Below are 22508 nucleotides of genomic sequence, written 5' to 3'. Positions count from 1 at the left end.
CCCTGTTGTCCTTTCTATCTGTGTATGCGTACATATGTTTCTACATGTGTACTGATATGTATTTCGGTATCTGTGTATGCAAATGCGTACATGTGTGGTCGACTTGCGCCGATAGTGGCAGCATATGGCTACGCCGTGTGCTGTTGAACCCGCGTGCGTTGTGGTGTTGGCGTTCCATGCTCTGCTGACTATTGGGTGTGCAGTGTTTGGACGGTGCCTTTGTTGGAGTCACACATACGTCCGCACATACGGTACACATTACGGGCGGACATGTTTGTGTGGCGTCCATTTTACTGTGTGTGCAGGTCAGGAGGTGTCAGTCCATGGGCCTACACTGTCAAAGTATGTGCTATGCGTTCCCTCTTTGCCAGGGCGTAGGCATATTGGGTACGCCTCTGTCTACCTACTGGGGCTGGCTCAGTGTGTCCGTGGCGACGCACGCCCTGTGCCTGTGCTTGCCCTGGCAGTTGTGGCGGGCTTGGTGGCCCTCCGGCATTATGTCCCTGCAGCAGCTGTTTCCGCAGAATCATATTGTGTAGCATACAACATACTATGAATATGTGGGCACTTGTGCCTGGAGAGTACTGCAAGGCTCCACCGGATGTATCCAAGCACCGGAACCGTGATTTCAACATCCCGAACACACGCTCTATGATTATTCTCGTTTGTGCATGTGCCTCATTATGGCGTTCTTGCATGTGTGTGTGTGCATTTCTGATGGGTGTCATCAACCACGGCTCCAGTGCGTAGCCAGCATCCCCCACAAGGTGACCTTGTGTGATGTCCCCACTGGCGAATACCTGATACAGCTGTGAGGCATGCCAGATATGGGAGTCGTGGTAGCTTCCAGGGCTGCCAGCACACACATCCATGATAATGCCCTGCGCATTGCACACGACCTGGCAATTGATGGAGGGGTATCCCTTGCGGTTTATGTAGCGTCTACCCTGCTCCCCAGGTGGTGACTTGATTTCTATGTGCGTACAGTCTATCGCACCCAGGACCTCCGGGTATTGTGCCACACGGTGGAAGCGGCGCATATTGCTAGCCAACTCCTCCTGAGATGTGGGGAACTTTATGTGCTCATGGGCATGTGGTAACATGGCATCCAGGAACTGGTGTAGTACCCTGGATGCTGATGCCTGTGAGATGCCCATTATGTCCCCGGTGGGCCTTTGAAAGGTACCTGTAGCCAGTATTCGCAAGCTCACACATACCTTTGTGTCCACTGTGATGGGCTCCCCTCTGTTGTCTCTTGTTCTCAGGCGCGGCCGGCACAGCTCCACTATTTGCTGTAACGTGTCCCTGTCCACCCTGTAGCGCTCTACTATCTCCAGGTCTCGCAGCCCCTGGTAGGTCACCCTTGGTCTGAACACTCTCCTTCTCCTGTGAGGCCTACGGTAGTTGTCGGCACCACCCTCCGCAACTCCGTCTGTCTCTGCCACATACCTATGCATCACGGCCACGGCGGCACCCAGCATATACATGTTAAAAGTTCCCCGTCTGTTTACACCCTACGGTGCGGCGTTTGGGAAATTGCGCTGTGTGTTGTGCGCATTCCCATTTAGTACTGTTGTGCTGTATACCCGGTGATGTCATTGGGTGTGTCTGTGCGGCCGTATCCATGGATTATTTCCGTGGTTTTACGCTTGCAGCTGCAACGGTACTGCCTGTAGTGTAACATTACAGTTGCCTGCATTGCCTTCGCCTGGCATCTTACATTACTGCATCCTGCACGCACATGGCATATGATGCATTTTATCTGCGGCCGCAGTTATGCTACATCTGTACTTGGCTGTGCTATTTTGGTTCTTTGCTCTTTGCATTTCTACTACATCCCCTATTATCTTTGCTCTCATATGCCTCCCCTTTCCCGTTCTGCAGGAGTCTGCATGCAGACTTATCAGCTTCCGGCGTTTGCCCTTCCTGCATTGATTGGTGTTAATTGCTCGTTACGGATACATTTACACTGCTTCCGCATTTCCTCGTATTCTCAGCATTACCTTCCTATATCCCTGGTTGTTGCCGGTGAGGCCGTCACATGACTGGTTTCGGGAACGTAGTCGTCCTCGTGCACATGCATTTGTACGCGCATTCGGTACTGTCAGCGCATCTATTTCCTAACACGCCAGTCATGATGCTGTAATATGCATTGTACAGCCCAGGTTTGCTGTCCTCCAATATCCTTCCTCCTACAGTGGCACCCCTGTGTGGTTGACATGTATCTGGTGTAGGCCACTCCTCGGTGTAGTACCGCTACGCCGTTTGCTCCATCCTTACGCTGGCGCCGTTTTTGCGATTCACTATTATCTGCCTCATTTGCATGGAATTGACTACTAATACCTGGTTACGGCGCGGACACCGCCTCCACTCCTTGACAACCATTGCGCTGGGGTTGCAGCTTTACATACATACTATGGTGTGTGGTGGCTGTGCAGCTGATTTGTGTTCTAATGCTCTTTTCGGACATTATCATATTATTTCATTGCTTTACAACTTCTGTGCACACATCCCGGGGTCTGCTGTTCTTTCTACGTCGTGCCATTTATGTCATTTTTACATTTTTGCATATTTTCTTTGGACATTCTCGGTGCCTTTCCACATTGGCATATTGCACCTATATGATACCTGACTTTGACAGCCTTCCGTTACTCCTCCGGTATGTTTGGGTAAATGTAAACCGTTTTTTTTTGGTTTACATTGCCGTCTTACGCTCGCCTCGCCGCCGTGGATCGCTATTGCCCTCATTTGCATGGTGCAATACCGCACACAGTGTGTTTTGCATACCTACGCCGGGGGCGGGGACCGTCCGGCGCACGCCGGTAGTGCACGTGGAATTCATTCATACCTGAATCGCTAAGCAGCCATATTTGGCGTTATAACGCCGACGCTATGCTGGTGCCTGGCGCAAGGTTCATGAATCCCGGGGATAGCTTATTTCAGGAGGTAAAAGCAGCATCTGGACATTCTTGTTTTAGGGATACTGGAAAGGAGAAACATGACTAATTTACTGGCCTCTGGAGCATTGTTTTAACATAGACAAGCTCCAAGCACAACTGATTCCTAACTGAGTAGATAGGGGAAAAGATGGTTGTTAGCTAAATTCAGCATTTCCACAGGGAATTAGTTTTGCGCTCAGTGTATGGTCCAAACTCCATTTACCATACCTTTTTCAACAAACTTTTTTCAGTGGTAAACGTCTTAATTCAATTAATTAAATGAGTGATAACTGTAATGGTTTCACTGCTCTTTTGGATTTTGTTTTATACCAAAGTAATCCAAATGCCAAAATTCATTTATAATCCCAAAAGGTTTTGCAGCAGGGCATAACTGTTTAGAGCTTAATGATATATGACAACACTGTAATCATAATAGCTGGGGTAGTTATTTACCACTCATGGTATTGGCTAGACTACTGGTTATTTCCATAGTTTTTCATAGTTTAGTACTAGGCTAACTGCCCCTGTGAGCCATTTTAAGCCTAGCCAGTTATTCCTTGTGAGACTCAAACCCTGCACCTTGTGTTTGTAAGGCAAACACCTTAATCATTAAGCCACCCTCCCAACCCCTTCAGTAAATCCAGTATGGCTCATATAAAAAGACTGATGTAGCTGGTTCAGTAAAACCCAGAATTAATGATGGCAAGCTGACAATTATGAAAAGACAGACACCCAGTGGTGTGAATGCTGGTTACAGATAATTATCACTTGGTGATGTTATACCCAAACCCCTTGTTCACAAGTGGGGAAAAGGGAGTTATGGATAGATGGATTTAATCTTCCTAAGATGAGTTTACCTTTGATAAATCCTTTAAACATTTGACTTCCCAGATGTTTTTGGTTGGCATTCTTGCTTTATGTATTGACCCATGAGGTAGGATATGTACAAAATCAAATCTATCAGCAAAGTTTTAAAGAATGGCACACAACAAAGTTCCATGTCATGCTCCTCCTCTTTAAATGTTGATCAGAATTATTGCTGCAAGCTAGGAGGGTAAGGGGTGGAAATAGCCTGAAATTAATCCTAGAGTATTATTTTTTTCTGATTCCTTTTAAGTACTGATTCACAGTATGGGAGAACGATCTGTCAGAACTAGTTGCCATGATCAGGCATTGTATTTACTTATTTATTATTTTACATTTGTTTACCGGGATAGTCCGACTGGGCCAACAGCCCATTTATTTTACATTTGTTTACCGGGATAGTCCGAATGTGCCAACAGCCCATTTTCAGCGGAGGCCCAGGGGGAAAAGCCCCAAGAAGACAAATAAACAAAAAAAAAAACAAAGACTAGCAGCAGACTAAAAAGACTGAAACAGTAATTACAGTCACAGATAATTACAATATACAGATTAAACAGCATTTCCAAAAAAAGTTAGGAATAAACATTATTAAGAAGATTGTTAAAAAAAAGTTAACGCAGTTACAATCACCATCATCTTCTTTCAGCTGTTCCCGTTAGGGGTCGCCACAGCGGATCACCTGTTTCCATTTCTTTCTGTCCTCTGCATCTTGCTCTATCACACCAACCACATGCATGTCCTCTCTCACCACATCCATAAACCTTATTTTAGGCCTTCCTCTTTTGCTGTTACCTGGTAACTTCATCCTTAGCATTTTTTCCCCAATATACTCAGCATCCCTCCTCAGCACATGTCCAAACCAATGTAATCTTGCCTCTCTGGCTTTGTCTCAAAACCTTCCAACCTGGGCTGACCCTCTAATAGACTTATCCCTAATCCTGTCCACCCTCGTCACACCCAGTGCAAATCTTAGCATCTTTAACTCTGCCACATCTAGCACAAACTTCTGCCTTTTTGTCAATGCCACTGTCTCCAACCCATATAACATAGCTGGTCTCACTACCCTCTTGTAGACCTTCCCTTTCACTCTTACGGGTACTCATCTGTCACAAATCACTCCTGACACTCTTCTCCACCTACTCCATCCTGCCTGTACTCTCTTCTTCACCTCTCTTCCACACTCACCGTTACTCTGAACTATTGACCCCAAGTATTTAAACTCATCCACCTTCACCACCTCTACTCCTTGCATCCTCACTATTCCTCTATCCTCCCTCTCATTCACACACATATATTCTGTCTTAGTCCTGCTGACCTTCATTCATCTTCTCTAGAGCATATCTCCATTTCTCCAGGGTCTCCTCCACCTGTTCCCTACTCTTGCTACAGATCACAATGTCATCTGCAAACATCATAGTCCACGGGGACTCCTGTCTGATCTCGTCTGTCAACCTGTCCATCACCATTGCAAATAAGAAAGGGCACATAGCTGATCCTTGATGTAACCCCACCTCCACCTTAAACACATCCGTCACTCCCACAGCAGACCTCACCACTGTCACACTACCCTCGTACATATCCTGTACCACTCTTACATACTTCTCTGACTTCCTCATACAATACCACAACTCCTCTCTAAGCACCCTGTCATATGCTTTCTCTAAGTCTACAAAAACACAATGCAACTCCTTCTGACATTCTCTGTACTTCTCCATCAACACTCTCAGAGCAAACATCGCATCTGTAGTGCTCTTTCCCAGCATGAAACCATACTGCTGATCACTAATCATCATGTCCCTTTTTAACATAGCTTCCACTACTCTTTCTCATAACTTCATGCTGTGACTGATCAATTTAATCCCTCTGTAGTTACTACAGCTCTGCACATCACCCTTATTCTTAAAAATCGGTACCAAAACACTTTTTCTCCATTCCTCAGGCATCCTCTTACTTTCCAAGATTTCATTAAACAATCCAGTTAAAAACTCCACTGCCATTTCACCTAAACACCTCCAGGCTTCCACAGGTATGTTATCTGGGCCAACAGCCTTTCCATTCTTCATTCTCTTCATAGCTATCCTTATGTCCTCCTTGCTAATACATTGTACTTCATGATTCACTATCCCTACATCATCCAACCTTCTCTGCCTCTCATTCTCTTCATTCATCAACCCCTCAAAGTACTCTTTCCATCTCCTCAACACACTCTCCTCATTTGTGAGTATGTTTCCCTCATTATCCTTTATCACCTTCACCTGCTGCACATCTTTCCTAGCTCGGTCCCTCTGTCTAGCCAATTGGTACAGTTCCTTTTCTCCATCCTTAGTGTCCAACCTTTCATACAACTCTTCATATGCTTTATCCTTAGCCTTCGCCACCTTTCTCTTTGCCATGCATCTCATCTCCTTATACTCCTGTCTACTTTCTTCATCTCTCTGACAATCCCACTTCTTCTTTGCCAACCTCTTTCTCTGTATACTCTCCTGTACTTCCTCATTCCACCACCATGTCTCCTTGTCATCCTTCCTCTGTCCAGATGTCATACCAAGCACCTTTCTAGCCGTCTCTCTTACTAGCTCTGCTGTAGTTACCCAGCTATTTGGTAACTCTTCACTGCCACACAGCGCCTGTCTTAACTCATCCCTGAACTCCACCTCACAATTACCCTTTTTCAATTTCCACCATTTGATCCTTGGTGCTGCCCTCACACTCCTCCTCCTCTTCTTGATCACTAACGTCATCCTACAAACCACCATCCTATGCTGCCTAACTACACTTTCCCCAGTCACCACTTTACAGTCTCCAATCTCCATCAAACTGTTCATCCTACATAATATATAATCCACCTGTGTGCATCTTCCTTCACTCTTGTATGTCACCCTATGCTCTTCCCTCTTGTTAAAATAGGTATTCACCACAGCCATGTCTATCCTTTTCGCAAAATCCACTACCATCTGACCTTCTGCATTCCTTTGTTTAACACCATACCTACCCATCACTTCCTCATCCCCTCTGTTCCCTTCACCGACATGGCCATTGAAATCTGCTCCAATCACCACTCTCTCACCCTTGGGTACAGTCATCACCACTTCATCCAATTCACTCCAAAATTTTGCTTTCTCAACCATTGCATGCCCAACTTCTGGAGCATATGCACTAACAACATTCATCATTACACCATCAATTTCCAGCTTCATAAACATCACTCTATCCGACACTCTTTTCATCTCCAAAACACTCTTAGAATACTGTTCCTTCAGAATAACTCCTACTCCATTTCTCCTGCCATCCACACAATGGTAAAACAATTTGAACCCACCTACGATACACCTAGCCTTACTCCCCTTCCATCTGGTCTCTTGCGTACACAATATACCAACCTTCCTTCTGTCCATCATATCAGCTAGCTCTCTCCCTATACCAGTCATACTGCCAACATTCAAAGTTCCGACCCTCACTACCACAGTCCTAGCCTTTCTCCTCTCTTCCTGCCTTTGGCCATGCCTTCCTCCTCTTCTCCTCAGTTACAATATATACAGATTTTTACAGTGCTACCAGTTTTGGAAAATACAAGCTGTACTCTATCAGAAGGTTAAGTTTAGGATGGAAATGTGGTCAATGGAAGAAGAGATTTAGTAGGAGGTTACTGTTAGGCAATATGAAAAGTGGGGCGAGAGAGAAGGTTAAAAAGGAGATTTGACAGGAGGTTTCAGTTAAGGCAAAGTTGAAAAAAATTTAATTGAAATTAAAAAAAATTGAATATTACTGCTTCCATTTGCCCTATGAGCAAGGGGAGAAGCATGATAAATTTGTGTCTGAATGTCTCCTTACTTCCAGTGTTCTTTGCTCTGTTTACCACACAGGTTGCTGCTACTTTGCCACACTTTACAATTCTATTGCAGAGCTGTCACTCACATTGAACTTATCTAGTGTTGGAAAACAATAACCATGGGTGACAGAGCTCTATCCTATTTGACCATATTGGATGCACTTCCAGAGCTGCTGTTATTTACTTATTTTTTCTCTATTTAAGAGTCCTGCTACTCCGTGTTGAAATTTCACATTCATTACCAATGAACGATTTTATCTTTTTGTGTGTGTGTTTGTTACCTCACTATGACCTAAAGGGATCTCTTTTCTCCAAAAAGGTTATCATTTTGTTGTAGCAATTTATTTGTTGCTAACTGCTGCAATACTTAGGAATATGGTACTAGTAGGGTTGTCAAGCCTCAAAAAACTTAGTTTACTAACACCTGTAAAGAATTCTACAAAGAGACATATTTTTAGTGATACAGATGTAAAACAATTCCTGCCTTTGTTCATCAATCAGTAAAGTCAAAGTGTAACACTCTGCTCCTTCATCAGTTTAATTTCCTCATGCTCTGTAACTTGGCAAGTCTATGATGAAACATGTATACACTGAAGCTGTTTACTGTACTCAGCATAATTGTACCAGCGCCATCATGTAACAGTTAATAATGTGGCAAGCAAAATAGTAGACAGTTTATTTCTTTGATATGTTTTAAAGAGATTAACATCAGATAAATATGTATTTATAAAGTTATATTTATTTGTTTGTTTGCTCAGTTTGGTATCCAGGGTAGAACACTCATCCAAATGGACCTACTTCAGTTTCAGCCTAGACAAGTATAAATGACATTAGAAAAGAAAGTTAACAAGAAGCATTACGGAGGCAGGCAAAATATTGTGTGAAGATACCAATAAGTCAATAACAGTAATAATGACATAGTAGACAGTATAAGAAGCAATTGGAAGGAATAACTAGAGTCTGGAGGGAAGATGGAGGAGGTGATATAAAATGAAGGAAAGAACACATAGTGTAAAAATAGTGAAAGTAAGAAAATGATGCACAGAAGTTCACTATATAAACTATTTGCAATATGGAAAAGATGCCAACAGATTATTATATAGAATTAATGTGAGGTAGAGAAAGGTGCTTGAATGTGGATTATGTGATTTGACCAGTTGGAAAGCACTTGTGATCTGACTTTAACTTCAGATAATCTTAAAGATGACATGGAATGATGGTTAAGAAGTTGAATCTTTAAGATTTGGAGGAAGTGTTTCCCACAGTTTGAGGTCTATGATGGAGAAGGCATGGTTGATACAATGAAGTCTGGTTCTAGAACTTTGAATAAGTGGACTTGAGTGGTTTAAACATCTTTGATTGTAACTGGGAGGGTGGGTATCTTTCTATTTTGGCTGTAACTGGAGGAGTTGTCTTACTAGTTTGGAGGCAAGGAAAGGACAGGAGTTTTCTCTGAGGAGCTTGTATAGTTGGGATCCAAATAGAAGGTTGTCACATTCTTGGATGGGTTGCCACTTAACTTTATTAAGTTCTACTTGTGCTGTTCTATGTTTGCTGTTGCACATGTAAGAACTGTCATTGTGTTTGCCAATCTTGACAGACCTAAATATTGAGTCTCTCTGTTATGCCCTGTAATATTACTAATTTGATTCCAATATTTGATATAAGCAATTTGATTTATTGTATTACTGCTGCCCAAATTCAGTGGTGGATTATAATAATGGCAATGTATTTATGTATTTATTTTATTTATTGACATTTGATGGCTGGAAAAGTCCAACTTGATCAAAAACCCATTTCCAGTGGAGGCCTGAGGAGAAAATAGTGTTTATTAATAATATAGTAAAATATTACACACACACACACACACACATATATACATATATATATATATATATATATATATATATATATATATATATATATATATATATATATATAAGACATATGTACAATTGCAACAATTGTTACAATGATTTTTACTTGAGTTACAACAGAATTGCTGAAATAGCACTTACAGTAAGAGTTGTGATCTTTTTAACAAAATATAAATGAAAGACATGTAAAAGTGCATTCACTGGTAGATTATAAGCAGATTCAAGAATAAGTAATGTAGTAAACATTTGATAGTAATTGGAGAAGGTGAAGGTGATTTTTATTGAAGGACATTAATAGTGGTAATGAGGAGGAGGCTTAGAGGAGAAAGTACGGATAAGATGTTGGATGTTTGAGAGGTGAGTTAAGGAATAAGTCAGTAGGAAAGTAGGAGAAATGGGGGCAAGTGGGAGTTTTAAGATAGGTAGTCCGGGATAAGAAGTATGTAGGAAGTAGTTGGAGGTGAATGAGTAAAAAGCAAAGAAAGGGGCATAGGCGGATAATGGAGTAAATGTTTAGGAGAAAGATGACTATGAAAGGTTAAGAGGGAGAGGTGTGGGTTATATGTTTGTTTTAGAGCTTAGGCAAATGTATGAGTTAAGATGGTGTTTTTTAGTGTAATCTTGAGTTTCTTGGAATTGGCACTACTAGTAATTTGCTCTTATAAAGAGTTCCATAGTTAAGCTATAGCATAGGAATAAAGACAGTGGCCGGCTCTTCTATTAGGTTTCTGTACACTTATTAGTTGTTTGTCTAATGAACGGATAGTTCTAGTGGGAATATAGCTGTGCAAAATAGATCTTAGGGTGGGACTGGAATCTGGCTTGTAAGTTATTTTATGTGTGATACATAGTTGCAGACAGTCAAGATGGTGTGGAAATTCATGCCAGTTTAGCTCTGTAAGAGCTTTGCAGAGTGGGAGCAGTATCATAAGCCTGTGGCAAATTTGGTGATCTTGTAGTAGCATGCTGTGTGGTTTTGTTTTGCTTGTCAGAGTTTTCATCCCCTTATGCAATTTTATAGGTTCATAGGTGTATATTACGCTGATGGCCCTGGGGCCTTTACCAAGCCTAGCCATAGGATTACTCTGGCATCATGCCACCTGACCTTAGTTCCCAGTGCCTCCTTAGAGTAGAGCCACTGGAGTTATGCCCTGGGTGAATTTTCTATTTCCCATCAAATGAATACAAAGCCTGAGTTATAGTGAGAAGTCCATGTACTTCAGTAATTCCTTTCCTTCAGATGACAATGACAGAGCATTAGGATCTGAATATTTTGACTATCTATGTCAAGTGAACAAACATGCCTTTTGCCATGACATCCTTTGTTTTTTATCAGCCGTCTCTTACACAGCATTTTCAGTTATAATTACATATTAGCCCTAAAAGAGTGGCTTATTTGGTGTTCTTGTTCAGACTTAGATATTCAGTTCCAGGATATGAAGAAAATTTAAAGAAATGTTGTGTTGGTCAACTAACAGAAAACACAAAGACCCTGGAACACATATGTGATATAATGCCTTCTATTGGACCAACAAAGGTTTTGAAATTGCTCAATAACTCCTGACAAAGGGATTATGCCAGCTTAAAGGCTTGAGTAATTGCAAAACCTGCATTGGCTTAGTAAAAGGTATTACATTGTGACTTTGTTCCAATGCCTTTGTGTTTTCAGTTCCAGGACATAAATAATAATGAGTTAATTTGATTACCAGTGAAAACATGCAGACAACAAGACAGACTGCATTTTGTCACACACCCAAACCATTTAGTAAACAATACAAGAACGACTCACCCAAGATAGAGTCTTCACTGCAAAGGCCCTTGGAGTATGTGCAAATCATACCAGTGTTTCATCTACATGGTTTCTGAATACCTGCGACTTTTTTACTTTTTAAGTCTTTATCTGTGTATTCAGGCTAATGAAGCCAAACCCAACTAGCTGTAGACATGTCTAAATTACTTCATTTTTTGAGGTCATAAACATATTAGATACAGCTCTCCCTCTCAGCATACATGATGCCTTAAATTATGTGACAAATACCAGCATGAAATAGCATGAGATTTCATGAAAGATCAAACTGTTGAGTAGAGAATGAGCTTCCAATGGAAACCAGTGAGACTGCTACAAAAAAAAACGTATTTGTGTGTGGAAGTCTTGGGTCTGGTTTAAGGGGAAAAAAATACTTTGCTATTATAAAATAAATTAGCTTTTGGGAGGACTTGTCTTTCAACTACCATTTCAATTTATGTAGATAGTTTTGATCAGCTACTTTACTTTAAATCATGTTTAAATTTTCATCAGCAAGCAGATAACCACAAATAATGAAGAGAAATACACACCAAGTCAAACAAATGAATATTATGGCTGATTAGTTAAGCAGTTGGAAAGCGGGTGGCCATGGTGGTGCAGCAGTTAGTGATGTCACCTCACAGCAAGAGGTTCTCTGGTTCGATCCTCAGCTGGTGTGCCTTCTGTGCATAGACTGCATGCCCTCCCTGTGGTTATGTGTGTTTCCTCCATGTGCTCCAGTTTCCTCCTAAAGGCACGGTGTAGGTAGATTGGACACTCTAAATTGGACCTAGATGTGCATGTGTGTGCCTTCTGTGGAAGGTTGGGCACCAGGCTGGCAACTTGACACTGTAAAACTCTACTGCCAATCATGAGCAGACAGGTGATCTGCTGTGGTGACCCCTAACTGGGAAAAGCAAGAAGAAGAAGTTAAGCAGTTGGAAAGTACACAATGCAGTGACATTGATCTCTTTCACTTGTTAGCAGGCATTTCTTTTTAGCTGGATGTTAATTAATCAGAGAAAGTCATTTTGTTTATTCATTTACCTTTGTTAACTGATGTAGAGCACAGATACACACGGGCGTTTTCATATTTTCATATTCAGCCAAGGAGCACCATACAGTTAAGTGACCTGCTCGGGTAGCATGAAAGCTAATTGGTGGAATAAAACTATAAACTTCTAGAGGAAGTTCATTATCATATCTTAACCTTAATCCTATGAGCTAACTGGCAGTCTGCTTAGGGGTCAAGATCCAAGGACACAATAAACATGGGCTATACTTGCCTAATCTTTTTTTTTAAATACCCTTATCCCTCCAGTGTCTGTCACTCATCACCCCCCCACAACAAATCAATCTACTCATTCCCCATCACCAGAGTAAGGGTTGATCTGGAGTGGCCATCATTTAAACAAGCATCACAGGTGGTTTGATTTTTTTTTTTTGTTCTTGTTTGCTATCTTTCCCACTGACACATTTCTGAAGAGGTTTTTAGGGTTGAGCTTTGGGCAATGGGCTGATGGCAGACAATGTCTCCTCACTTCTTCAAAGGGTGATCATTTCAGGCACCCCTTTCCCACCCCTTAAGGCTTGAACAGTGATTTTTCTGATCTTCATCAAAAGTCATTTCCACCAGTGTGCTTCCAAGTGAGTGGGTCAGTACCCTTTACTTCTCCTATTTCTCACTGCCTGCCTCCTTTAGCGTTAGGGTTGCTAATTGAACCCTATTTGCCTGGGTCACAATCATGCCTCTATCTCTCTGCTACTCAGAGACAGCTGTCGAATATTTAATACCTGAAATACTATAGCTTCATGAAGTTATGCCAGCTCTCTATTACTTTAAGATGACACTGTATCTCTTTAGCAGTGATCAAAGCAGACCTCTTTAAAAGATTTAGTCTACCAGAGAAGTGTATTTATGCATAGTCATAAAAAAAAAAAAAAAAAAAATGAGGGGGTACTCTGAATTAAAAACAACAGGTAGACAGAGCAGCAATTAATCTCCTACTACCCAGCTTTCTAGTCTGCTAATCAGAGCACTCTTTTTCTAACTAGTCAAAAACTGATGCAGACACAATTTTTCACACTGATGATGTAATTTAGAAAATGTCAAAAGCTGATTTGAGGATTGTATCTCACAATAAGCTTCAAATGTCTACTGCTAACGGACTTTCATTTTGTCACTGCACTCATTGCATTTGTGTAAAATGTAATGATTCCTTTCTTTAAACTTGTTTGCAGCTTGCAAATCATGCTTATTTATCAGATTGTTTCATGCATTGAAACCAAAAAAAAAAAAAAATGGAATGAACAGACTTGAATACTTGTTATTTAAGTGATCAGATAGCTGTATGTACATGTCGTCAGTTGGAAAAAGTACATTAGGAATGAGATAATAGCCCATAATAACATTTACCAGCTGTAAAATCTCAGAATACAGGTCTGGTGGAATAGGAGACTTTGAAATAGTTTTGTTAATTTGTATGAATAATGTCAGTGCTCAATGCAATCACAAAACGTAGCATTTGATAACTAGGTTGTATAATTTAGTGTTGAGTTACTCGACTGGCATTTGATAACTGGGTTGTATAATTTAATGTTGAGTTACTTGACTGGCATTTGATAACCGGGTTGTATAATTTAGTGTTGAGTTACTCAACTCGCATTTGATAACTGGGTATGGGCATAATGGTTACTGTCACCACTTGAGTGAAAGTATTTTATAAGTGCAGCATGCCGATTTAAATGTGCCTGATGAAGTCTCTAATAGACTCAACAGTCTTGTCAAACATAGTTGTAATATTCATAAATAACCAGCCTTCATAAAGTCCTGAAACTCTTTGTTTTACAGTTGTGTGCAAAGTGATTGCATATGTCTGCATAGCTATACATTGAACTTACGAATTGCCATACATGAGTCTGTTGCATGCAAATTAGTCACATAACAAAGGCAATGAATATGGAATATATGTTGCCATTCAGACAAAGTATTAAAACATTTCTGGCTACAACCACAATATTAGCTCTAAAAGTATGCAAGGCAATTATTTTTTTCTAAACTGAATAATTTTTGTTAATTTTTAAACAGTAAAACAACAGCAATGTGTTAGGGATGTGATTAGCAGATACTGATGGTGTGGAATGGCAATAACCCAGTTTAGAAATGAATGCTGATACTGTATTTACTGTCATGGCTGAAGTGTTGAAGTGCCTTATGTGTGTCATTTCAGCTATAGTAAGCCTTGTCAGTTGTTACATTTGTAGAAGGTGGCCTACTACAGCAGTTTAAGGGGTGAAGAGATATTGTTTTCTTTTTGATCCTTTACTTTTTTCTCTCATATGTTCCAAGGTGCTCAGTAACCCTACATCCCCATAATGCTTTTAGCCATAATATTTTAAACATAACTCATAGATGAGCAGGATGTTTACATCATACCCTTATCAGTGAGAGACAAGGGTACTTTGCCAGGGCTGAATTTGAAGTTACACATCCATGTGTCTGGATTAAGTTTGAATAATGTGAGAGAAGTACTTTGCTTTATGTGGAAAGAAAGATGGTTCCCAAGAAGTAGTCTCATCTGTGATGCATGCATTTCCCTGCAACACTTCTATTTATGTTGCAGCAGAGACAGACATCTCTTGAGCAGGTGTTTATGCCCCCGTTGGACTTGCAAATGTGTATTATGTCTGGCAGGATACAATATGATGAGGCTTTTTATGTGAGGCAGGGATAGCCCTTCAGTAGCTTATATGACACAGACAAGAATGATGAGGCTTTGAGACAGTCTGCATAGTTTTTATATATTTTTGCATTTGATTTGCTTATTAAGAAAGCATTGTGGACCTTCACATTGTGTCACATTTTGGGCAGGTGCATAGCGAAGAGAGCACTATCCTCAGTGAATGGCTTGATGAGTACAGAATACAGTGGAATGATCACATCCCAGGACCTAGACATCATATCCATATTAATAAGTTGTGTTATAAAATGGATTTTCCTACAATAGAAGATAAGTGGTGATCAAAGCATAGCTTTTACCTACATATGTTCAGGGGTCTCTAACTACTGGATCAGTTTTCAGAGGTGTGTTATCAATATAATAGTTACAAGGGACTTCTTGCTTGCCAAAAAGATACTAGTATACATTTCTTAGCATTTTGTTTTAGTGCATGATTTTAACACCAACTACTGATTTGGAAAATGCCCTCTTGTAGGATGTTGGTGTCCTCTGGAGAGTTTGTGATAGTACCATGTTTATGGATATATGGAAAGCTGATCAGCCCTAAACCCTTAATAGTAGCTGTTTCATCTGAGAAGTAAATACCAAAGAGAAATTGTTCAAGGACTGAACCCTGGGGTACACCACTAGTGACAGGTCTTTTGTATGAGGTAAAGCAGCCCATCCTAATTTCTTGATTTCTCTTTGTGCTCCTCAACTTGCAGTAGAAAGGGGTTCCAGATCAGAGAATTGCACAAGGACCCAGATAACGCAAATACATGTAGTAAAAGAAAACAGTATCACTTATAAAGTACTACAGGAATGCCTACACACTGTTAAAGAACATGTGAACTTTGACAGTAAGTGATCCATCCTTTGCGAACTCTAGGAATAAACAATTTAATATCAACTAGAGTATCTAATAATTAAAAGAAAAAAACACTGTACTCTTCCTTTCAAAAATTTACTATTTATTTATTTATTTCTTTATTTGATTAGGAAAGCCCACTGGGCCAGGAACCCATTTTCAGTGGAGGCCCAGGGAGACAACTTCCCAAGTTAAACAAAGTATTATACAATAATTATATAAGAATAAGTAGAAAAAGAAATATAATGTTGCAGAGATGCATATACATTCTCAGTGATATAGATTCAATCAGAATAATAGTAATGAACTTTAGTAAAGTATAGCATACTTTCAAACCACGAGTAGTCAAGAAAGCATAGTAAACTTGATACATTTCATAGGTAGGATAAATAATGATTCAGTGGAGAAACAGAAGATATCTGAGAAGGTTTAAGGCAGAGACTTAGTATAATATGTTTGCGAAGTTAAGGGTGCTTGCACTGTATTTCACAGGTACAGCTGGGATTGTTTAAAAAGTGGGTTTTGAGTGCAGTTTTAAAGGCCTTAAATGAGTCAAGCTGAGTAATAGAAGAGGAGACGTTATTCCACAGTCTGGCATTGCTATTTGAATATTGGCATTGTCCTGCTCTCTTATTGTGCATAGCTAAATTTAGAAGGGTTCTATCTGAGGAGCAGAGGGTTTGAGTAGGTGTGTATGTGTGTAAGACAGAGTGTAGTGCAGGACAGATGTCAGGTTGGATAATTAGCTGATGAACAAATGGTAATTGAGTATAGTAGAGATAGTGGTGAAATTCTAGCCAAGACAGGTTTGAGATAGCATTGCTGTGGTGAGTGCGATTGGGCATGTTGGAGGCCAATTTTTCTATCTTGTAGTAGCATGATTGCAGCTTATTACTGAGGGATGTATGAAGGGTGGTGAAAATGAGGCTTCCATACAAGAGGGATGGGATAAGTAAAGTGTTAGCTAGTTTTAACTTAGTTTGTTTATCTAGGTAAAGTTTATGATGGTATAGTTTGCCCAGTGTGAAGTGGGTGGTTTACTCTATTGAGTATGTGTTGTTCAAAGGAGAGTTTGTCATCAGTAGAGATTCCTAAAAGTTTTACGCATTGCACCTGTTCTATTTCTGTTTTGTTATGTGAAAAGATTTTGAAATTTACAGATGGAGGTTTTGATGAGAATAGTAACAGTTTAGTTTTTTGGGGTTCAACATTAATTGGGTGCCATTTAGCCAGGTTTCTATGGAGGAGAAAGCATCTTGGGTGATCTTCTGGAGGTTAGTGAAATTGTTGGAGGAGGAGATGATGGTTGAATCATCTGCATATTGAATTAATATGTTTTGTTGGGAGGTTTTATTTAGATCAGTAATGAATATATTGAAAAGTAGTGTTCCTAAAATGGACCCTTGGGGGACATCTGTGTTGTTTGCTAGATACTCTGATTGTTGGTTTTGCCATCTAACTGATTGATGTCTATCATTTAAGTAAGAGGAAAACCAGGTTATTAGACTTGGAGAGCATGCAAGTTTTTCTAAGTGTTGTAATAGCTTAGGGCGTGATACTGTGTTGAAAGCGTTTGATAAGTCTAACAGGAGTACTGAGGTTGATAGGTCAGAATCAAGAGCTTTAATCACAGTATCAGTGAAGGAGAGTAAAGCTGTGATTGTGCTGTGACCTGGGCAGGAACCATGTTGGGTGGGAGCTAGGAGGTTGATGTTGATGAGGTGATTTAGAAGTTGGGTTTGTACATATTTTTCCAGGATTTTTGATAGTGCGGAAAGAATGGAGATCATCCGGTAGTTTGAATGATTACGGGCCTTACTGCCTTTGTGTAGTGGGGTTATAATGGATTTTTTCTATAGTTGTGGCACATAAGTTTCAGCGATAGAACAATTGATAAGAATTCTAACAGGGTAAGCTATAGCTCTGGCTGCAAGTTGTAGGTATTTAGGTGATAAGTCATCAGCAGAGAGTGAGCAGGGCTTTATTTTGGTTAGCAATTTTAGAATTAGGGATGTAGGTACAGGTTGTAGTGAGAAAGAAGGCTTGGGTGGGTTATTGTTAAAGGAAACCTTGGTTTTTGAGTATGAGTCCTTGACTAGTTTTTGAATAGTTTCAGTGAAGTGGATGTTAAATATTTGTGTGATCTGGTAAGGTTCTTTGTCAGGAGAGGGTGATGGGTTTTGAATGTTACCTGGGTTAAGAAGAGAGGATACAGATTTCCAGAATTTTTTTGGATTGTTATGATGACTTTGGGAGGATAGTTGTGAGAAGAAATATTTTTTATCAGTTATGATAAGTTTTTTTGCAGCATTTCTACGTTTTTTAGAATTTTGCTCATTTTGTATAGTTATACGATTTTTCGAGATTTTCTAGGCTTTATCCCTAGACTGGAGGGTTTGTTTGGTATACTTAGTTAACCAGGGGAAATGGTTAGATTTTGTTTGTTTTGTATGAGGAAGAGCTAGGCTGTTTAGTGTGCTAAGAAAGATGTTGTTAAACTGGTAAACAGCGTCATCTAGGGGCAGTGATTTTAATGGGGACCATTTTTGAGCTTGAAGGGCAGTGATAAATATATTTTGGTTAAAGTGGCTAATGGCTCGTAAATTTTGAAAGAAATGAAAATATTTCTTATGAAATGCATGTTGACATGATAATGTGTAGTATATAGTTCTATAATTTAAGTTTTCCATTACCTGCATATCAGTCCATTTGTGATGCTTGTGAAAGCCGAGCGTACGCCTGGGCTCTTGTCATACCCCTTTTCCTCTGTTTCTATGTTCAAATATATATGCCTTTCCACATTTCATCAGCATCAGTCTCCCCCTTTTCTCATTTTCTATATGGTGTTAGTGTGTCATGTCATTTGTTGCCATCTCTCGCTCTTGATTTAGAAGCATGCTATCTTCTTCAACAATCATGCCTGATGGACACAGACTGTCCCTCACACAGTCCCTCCATCTCTTTGCTGGATGCTCTAATTTCCTCTTGTCTTCATCTTATCTATCTCATATCTTCTTCACCAGACAGTCTTCTGCCTTATTGCACAGGTGTCTGAACAACTGTAATCTGTTCTCTTTCACCTTCTCTGCAATTGACACTAATTTGGCTTCTGCTCTGATGCCTTCATTTCTCCATCTGTCCCACATTTTGCATCCTATCCCCTGCCTCATAAACTTCATCACCATCACCACTAGCTTCCTCAGCTGCTTGGCCTTTACTGCCCAGGTTTCAGTACCACACAGTAGTACTGATTATACTACAGTTTTGTACACCTCACTTTTCAGTTACTTTGACATTCTTCTGTCACACACTATCCCTGGCACTCTGTGCCAGATGGCTGCAGCCCCCACTGATTCTAGATTTAGCTTCCTCATTCTGACTTCAATATTTCTCATCCACTCTTTCAAGATACTGGAAGCTGTTAATCTGTTTGACTATTTTACCTTCAGTTTCAATTCTCAGCTTCTGATTTCTCCCATTAGCTGGCATTGTAACTGACTTATCTGTATTCAGTTTTATCCCAATTGTTTTCAGCTTTGCATTCCATTCCACTATCCTTTGCTAAAATTTATATTCAGTCTGCATGTAATACCATATTGTCTGCATGTAACAACTCTGTTGATGTGTCCCCCTACCTGTTTGCCAATGTAGTCCATCACCAGTATGACCAGCAGTGGGCTAAGATCTGAACCCAGATGAACAGCCTGTCCCTCTGGAGACTTCTCTTTGAGTCTGAACACTGGTGCGACCTGTGTCAGTGGATCTTTGTACATAGCCTACAGTACATCTGCCAATGTTGCTGAAACTTCAGACCATTGCATGACTGCCCAAATCATCTTTCTTGGGACCTCACCTGACATATGCTTTCTCTAAATCTAGGAATGCAGAGTTGGATTCTTTCCTCATCTCCAGCTTCTTCTCAACTATCTATCATACCTCAAGCATTGGGTTGGTGCAACTACATCCTGTTCTGTATCCAAACTGCTGATCTCCAGTCTTTCTTTCTACTACTCTATGTAGTCGTTTATCAACTACCCTCTGTAAAACGTTCATGCAGTGTGATAGGAGTTTGATACCTCTATAATGCCTAGATTTATGAATGCCCATTTTGTTGTTATATACTAGCATTGGAATGTTTATTCTCCAGTCATTTGGGATACACTTTTTCCCCATGCTGCTTTAAGTACCCACAGGAGCCAATTTTCTCCTAACTCACTCAAAATCTTGATCATATCTGTCATGACCTCATCTGAGCCTGCTGATTTCCATGCCATCGTCTTTATACTGCTCTTACTTCTTCAGTGGTGGCCTCCTCTTCTTTAACTGCAGGCAGACTGTGCTGGTGCACTACCACTTCTGTGGGGTTTTCTTCATTCAGAATCTGCTGGAAATTCTCCTTACATATGATTTTGATGTCCTGTGGACTGGTGAGCAGGTTGCTGCTGGCATACCTTATGAATGGTGTTGGATGACTATCTTCTTTCTCTATTTGCCTTTGTCTTGTAAACTAATAGACTTTCTTTGTGACATCTAGTGAGGCACTTTCCAGGAGTTGGTTGAGTGCCTCTGTGCCTTGTTCTTCACTATAACAACTGCTCCCTTAGTCTTTTTTTTTTTTTTTTAGTCAACCAGTATTCTTTCATAGCCTGGTAACCTTTTTCTATTTTGCACTTTTTATTGCTATCCTTCTTTCATTTGATGACCATCTGTATTTCTGCATTACCCCACCAGCTTTCCTTATGTACTATATTTCCATACCTGGCTTGGCTGCATATCTGTTCTATAGTGCTTGCACATGCTGTTTTGAGGTGCTGCCATTCTTCTTTAGCTCTGTGTATTTCTTCTTCTTTCTGAAGAGCTAGAAACCTGAATATTTCATTGAACAATTATGCTTTCTCTCCAGTCAATTTCCAGGTCTTCAGATGGGTCTTTTTTGACATTAGAACCTTCTCCGACCACTGCTTGCAGCCAATGGTTTATGTTGTCAGACTGTTTCACTGAAGAAGACTTTGCAATCACTGATTCTACCCTAGTGCCCTTTCCTTACTAGGAGGAAGTCTACCTGATTTGCTTGTTGGCCACTCTTGTATGTAATCATCTTGCTGACCAATATGTTGGCCACCATCAATCCACTTGCTAGAAAGAAGTCTAGAATGACCTCTCTTGTTTTATTCCTGCTGCCACACACATGTGGACCCAGGCAGTCCCCATATCCTGCCCTAATATACAGTCAGGTCTCCCATTATCAACACCTATTCATTTTGTCCGACTTTATCTACCTGCAACAGTTGCTTAAATGCACTCTTTCTCCTCACTATCACAACCCTGCTGTTGAACATAGGCTGAGATTATGAATAATACCCTATCCTTACACACTAATCTAATGACATCCCTTATAACGTTCTGAAGCCTGTCTGTCAGCACAATTGCCACATCATTTCTAGTCTGTCCTCCACATATAGTGGGCTGAAATTCTAATGATGTCATCACATAACTGTGCTGCTTATTCTTCGCAATGTTTTGCCTGCAGAATGACCAAAACGTTTGTAGTAGACCAGCATCCATTTAGCTACATCTCCAAAAAGATCTATTGCTTTTCATACTCTTCCTGAAAAATCTTCTTGGGGGAATTTACGAACCACTGATGACTCACAATTGTTAGTTCCATACATTGGACTATTTTCTGCTTCTTCTTAGTCTACTGCAAACATTGTGCATTCCTCATTCAGTGATATCACCACCTTGGTCTCTGACTATCTCTTATATGCACTGTCATTTTTCATCTGTCCCCTCCTACTTTAATCACAAGCTCAATATACCTTAAAGCCGACTTGCACTTTCTAGATGTCTCCAGAGGTCCCCTGCTATATGACACTGAAATATTCAGTAGCATATCTGCACTGTGTGCACTATTATAAACCATGCTGCTGTGCAATCAGATGCTGCAGAGGGGAAACATTTGGAAAGAGGATGCCCCAGAAGCAGCAAAGAGGATGTGCTTCATGAGTATTCCATAGAGAAGCTACCTTCAGGGGATGACCATGTGTGGCAGGGTGGGCACAGTATGCCTTTTCACTATCTAAAAATCATCATCTGTTTCACAACTATGGGTCATATTAAACATAATATACAATAGTAACACTGATGCATGCAGTAATATACCCAGGCTATGCTACACTATGCACTGACTGACTATACTGTGCAGCAAAAACACTCATGTAGCAGAGTAGTGAGGCCAGAATGCAGCTGTCATCATATGAAGAGCTGATGAAGAACACAGTGATGGGTATCACCAATGGACAGTGTGTGTGTGTGTGTGTGTGTGTGTGTGTGTGTGTGTGTGTGTGTGTGTGTGTGTGTGTGTGTGTGTGTGTGTGTGAGTTGGCTAATACTGTGTGTGTGAGTATGTGTCTCATACATGGGTAAGGAAGGAGAGAAAGGAAGACTCGTGGGGGTATCCATTGTTGTGTGACTGGGCAGACGTGGCCAATACTGATAGATGTGTACAGTTGTGCAAGGACAGTGCTCCAGCAGATGAAGCAGAGCTGTTGCTGAGTATTGTAGACAGGTCTAAAGCACCCACAGAAGATGTGTGTGCTGTCATGTATGTCCATGTCCACAGGTGC

This window comes from Protopterus annectens, chromosome 3.part1 (assembly GCF_019279795.1).
Source record: "Protopterus annectens isolate FY-2018-M chromosome 3.part1, PAN1.0, whole genome shotgun sequence".
Classification (NCBI taxonomy): Eukaryota; Metazoa; Chordata; order Ceratodontiformes; family Protopteridae; genus Protopterus; species Protopterus annectens.
The sequence above is the reverse complement of the archived record's forward strand: the minus strand, read 5'-3'. Positions refer to the sequence as shown.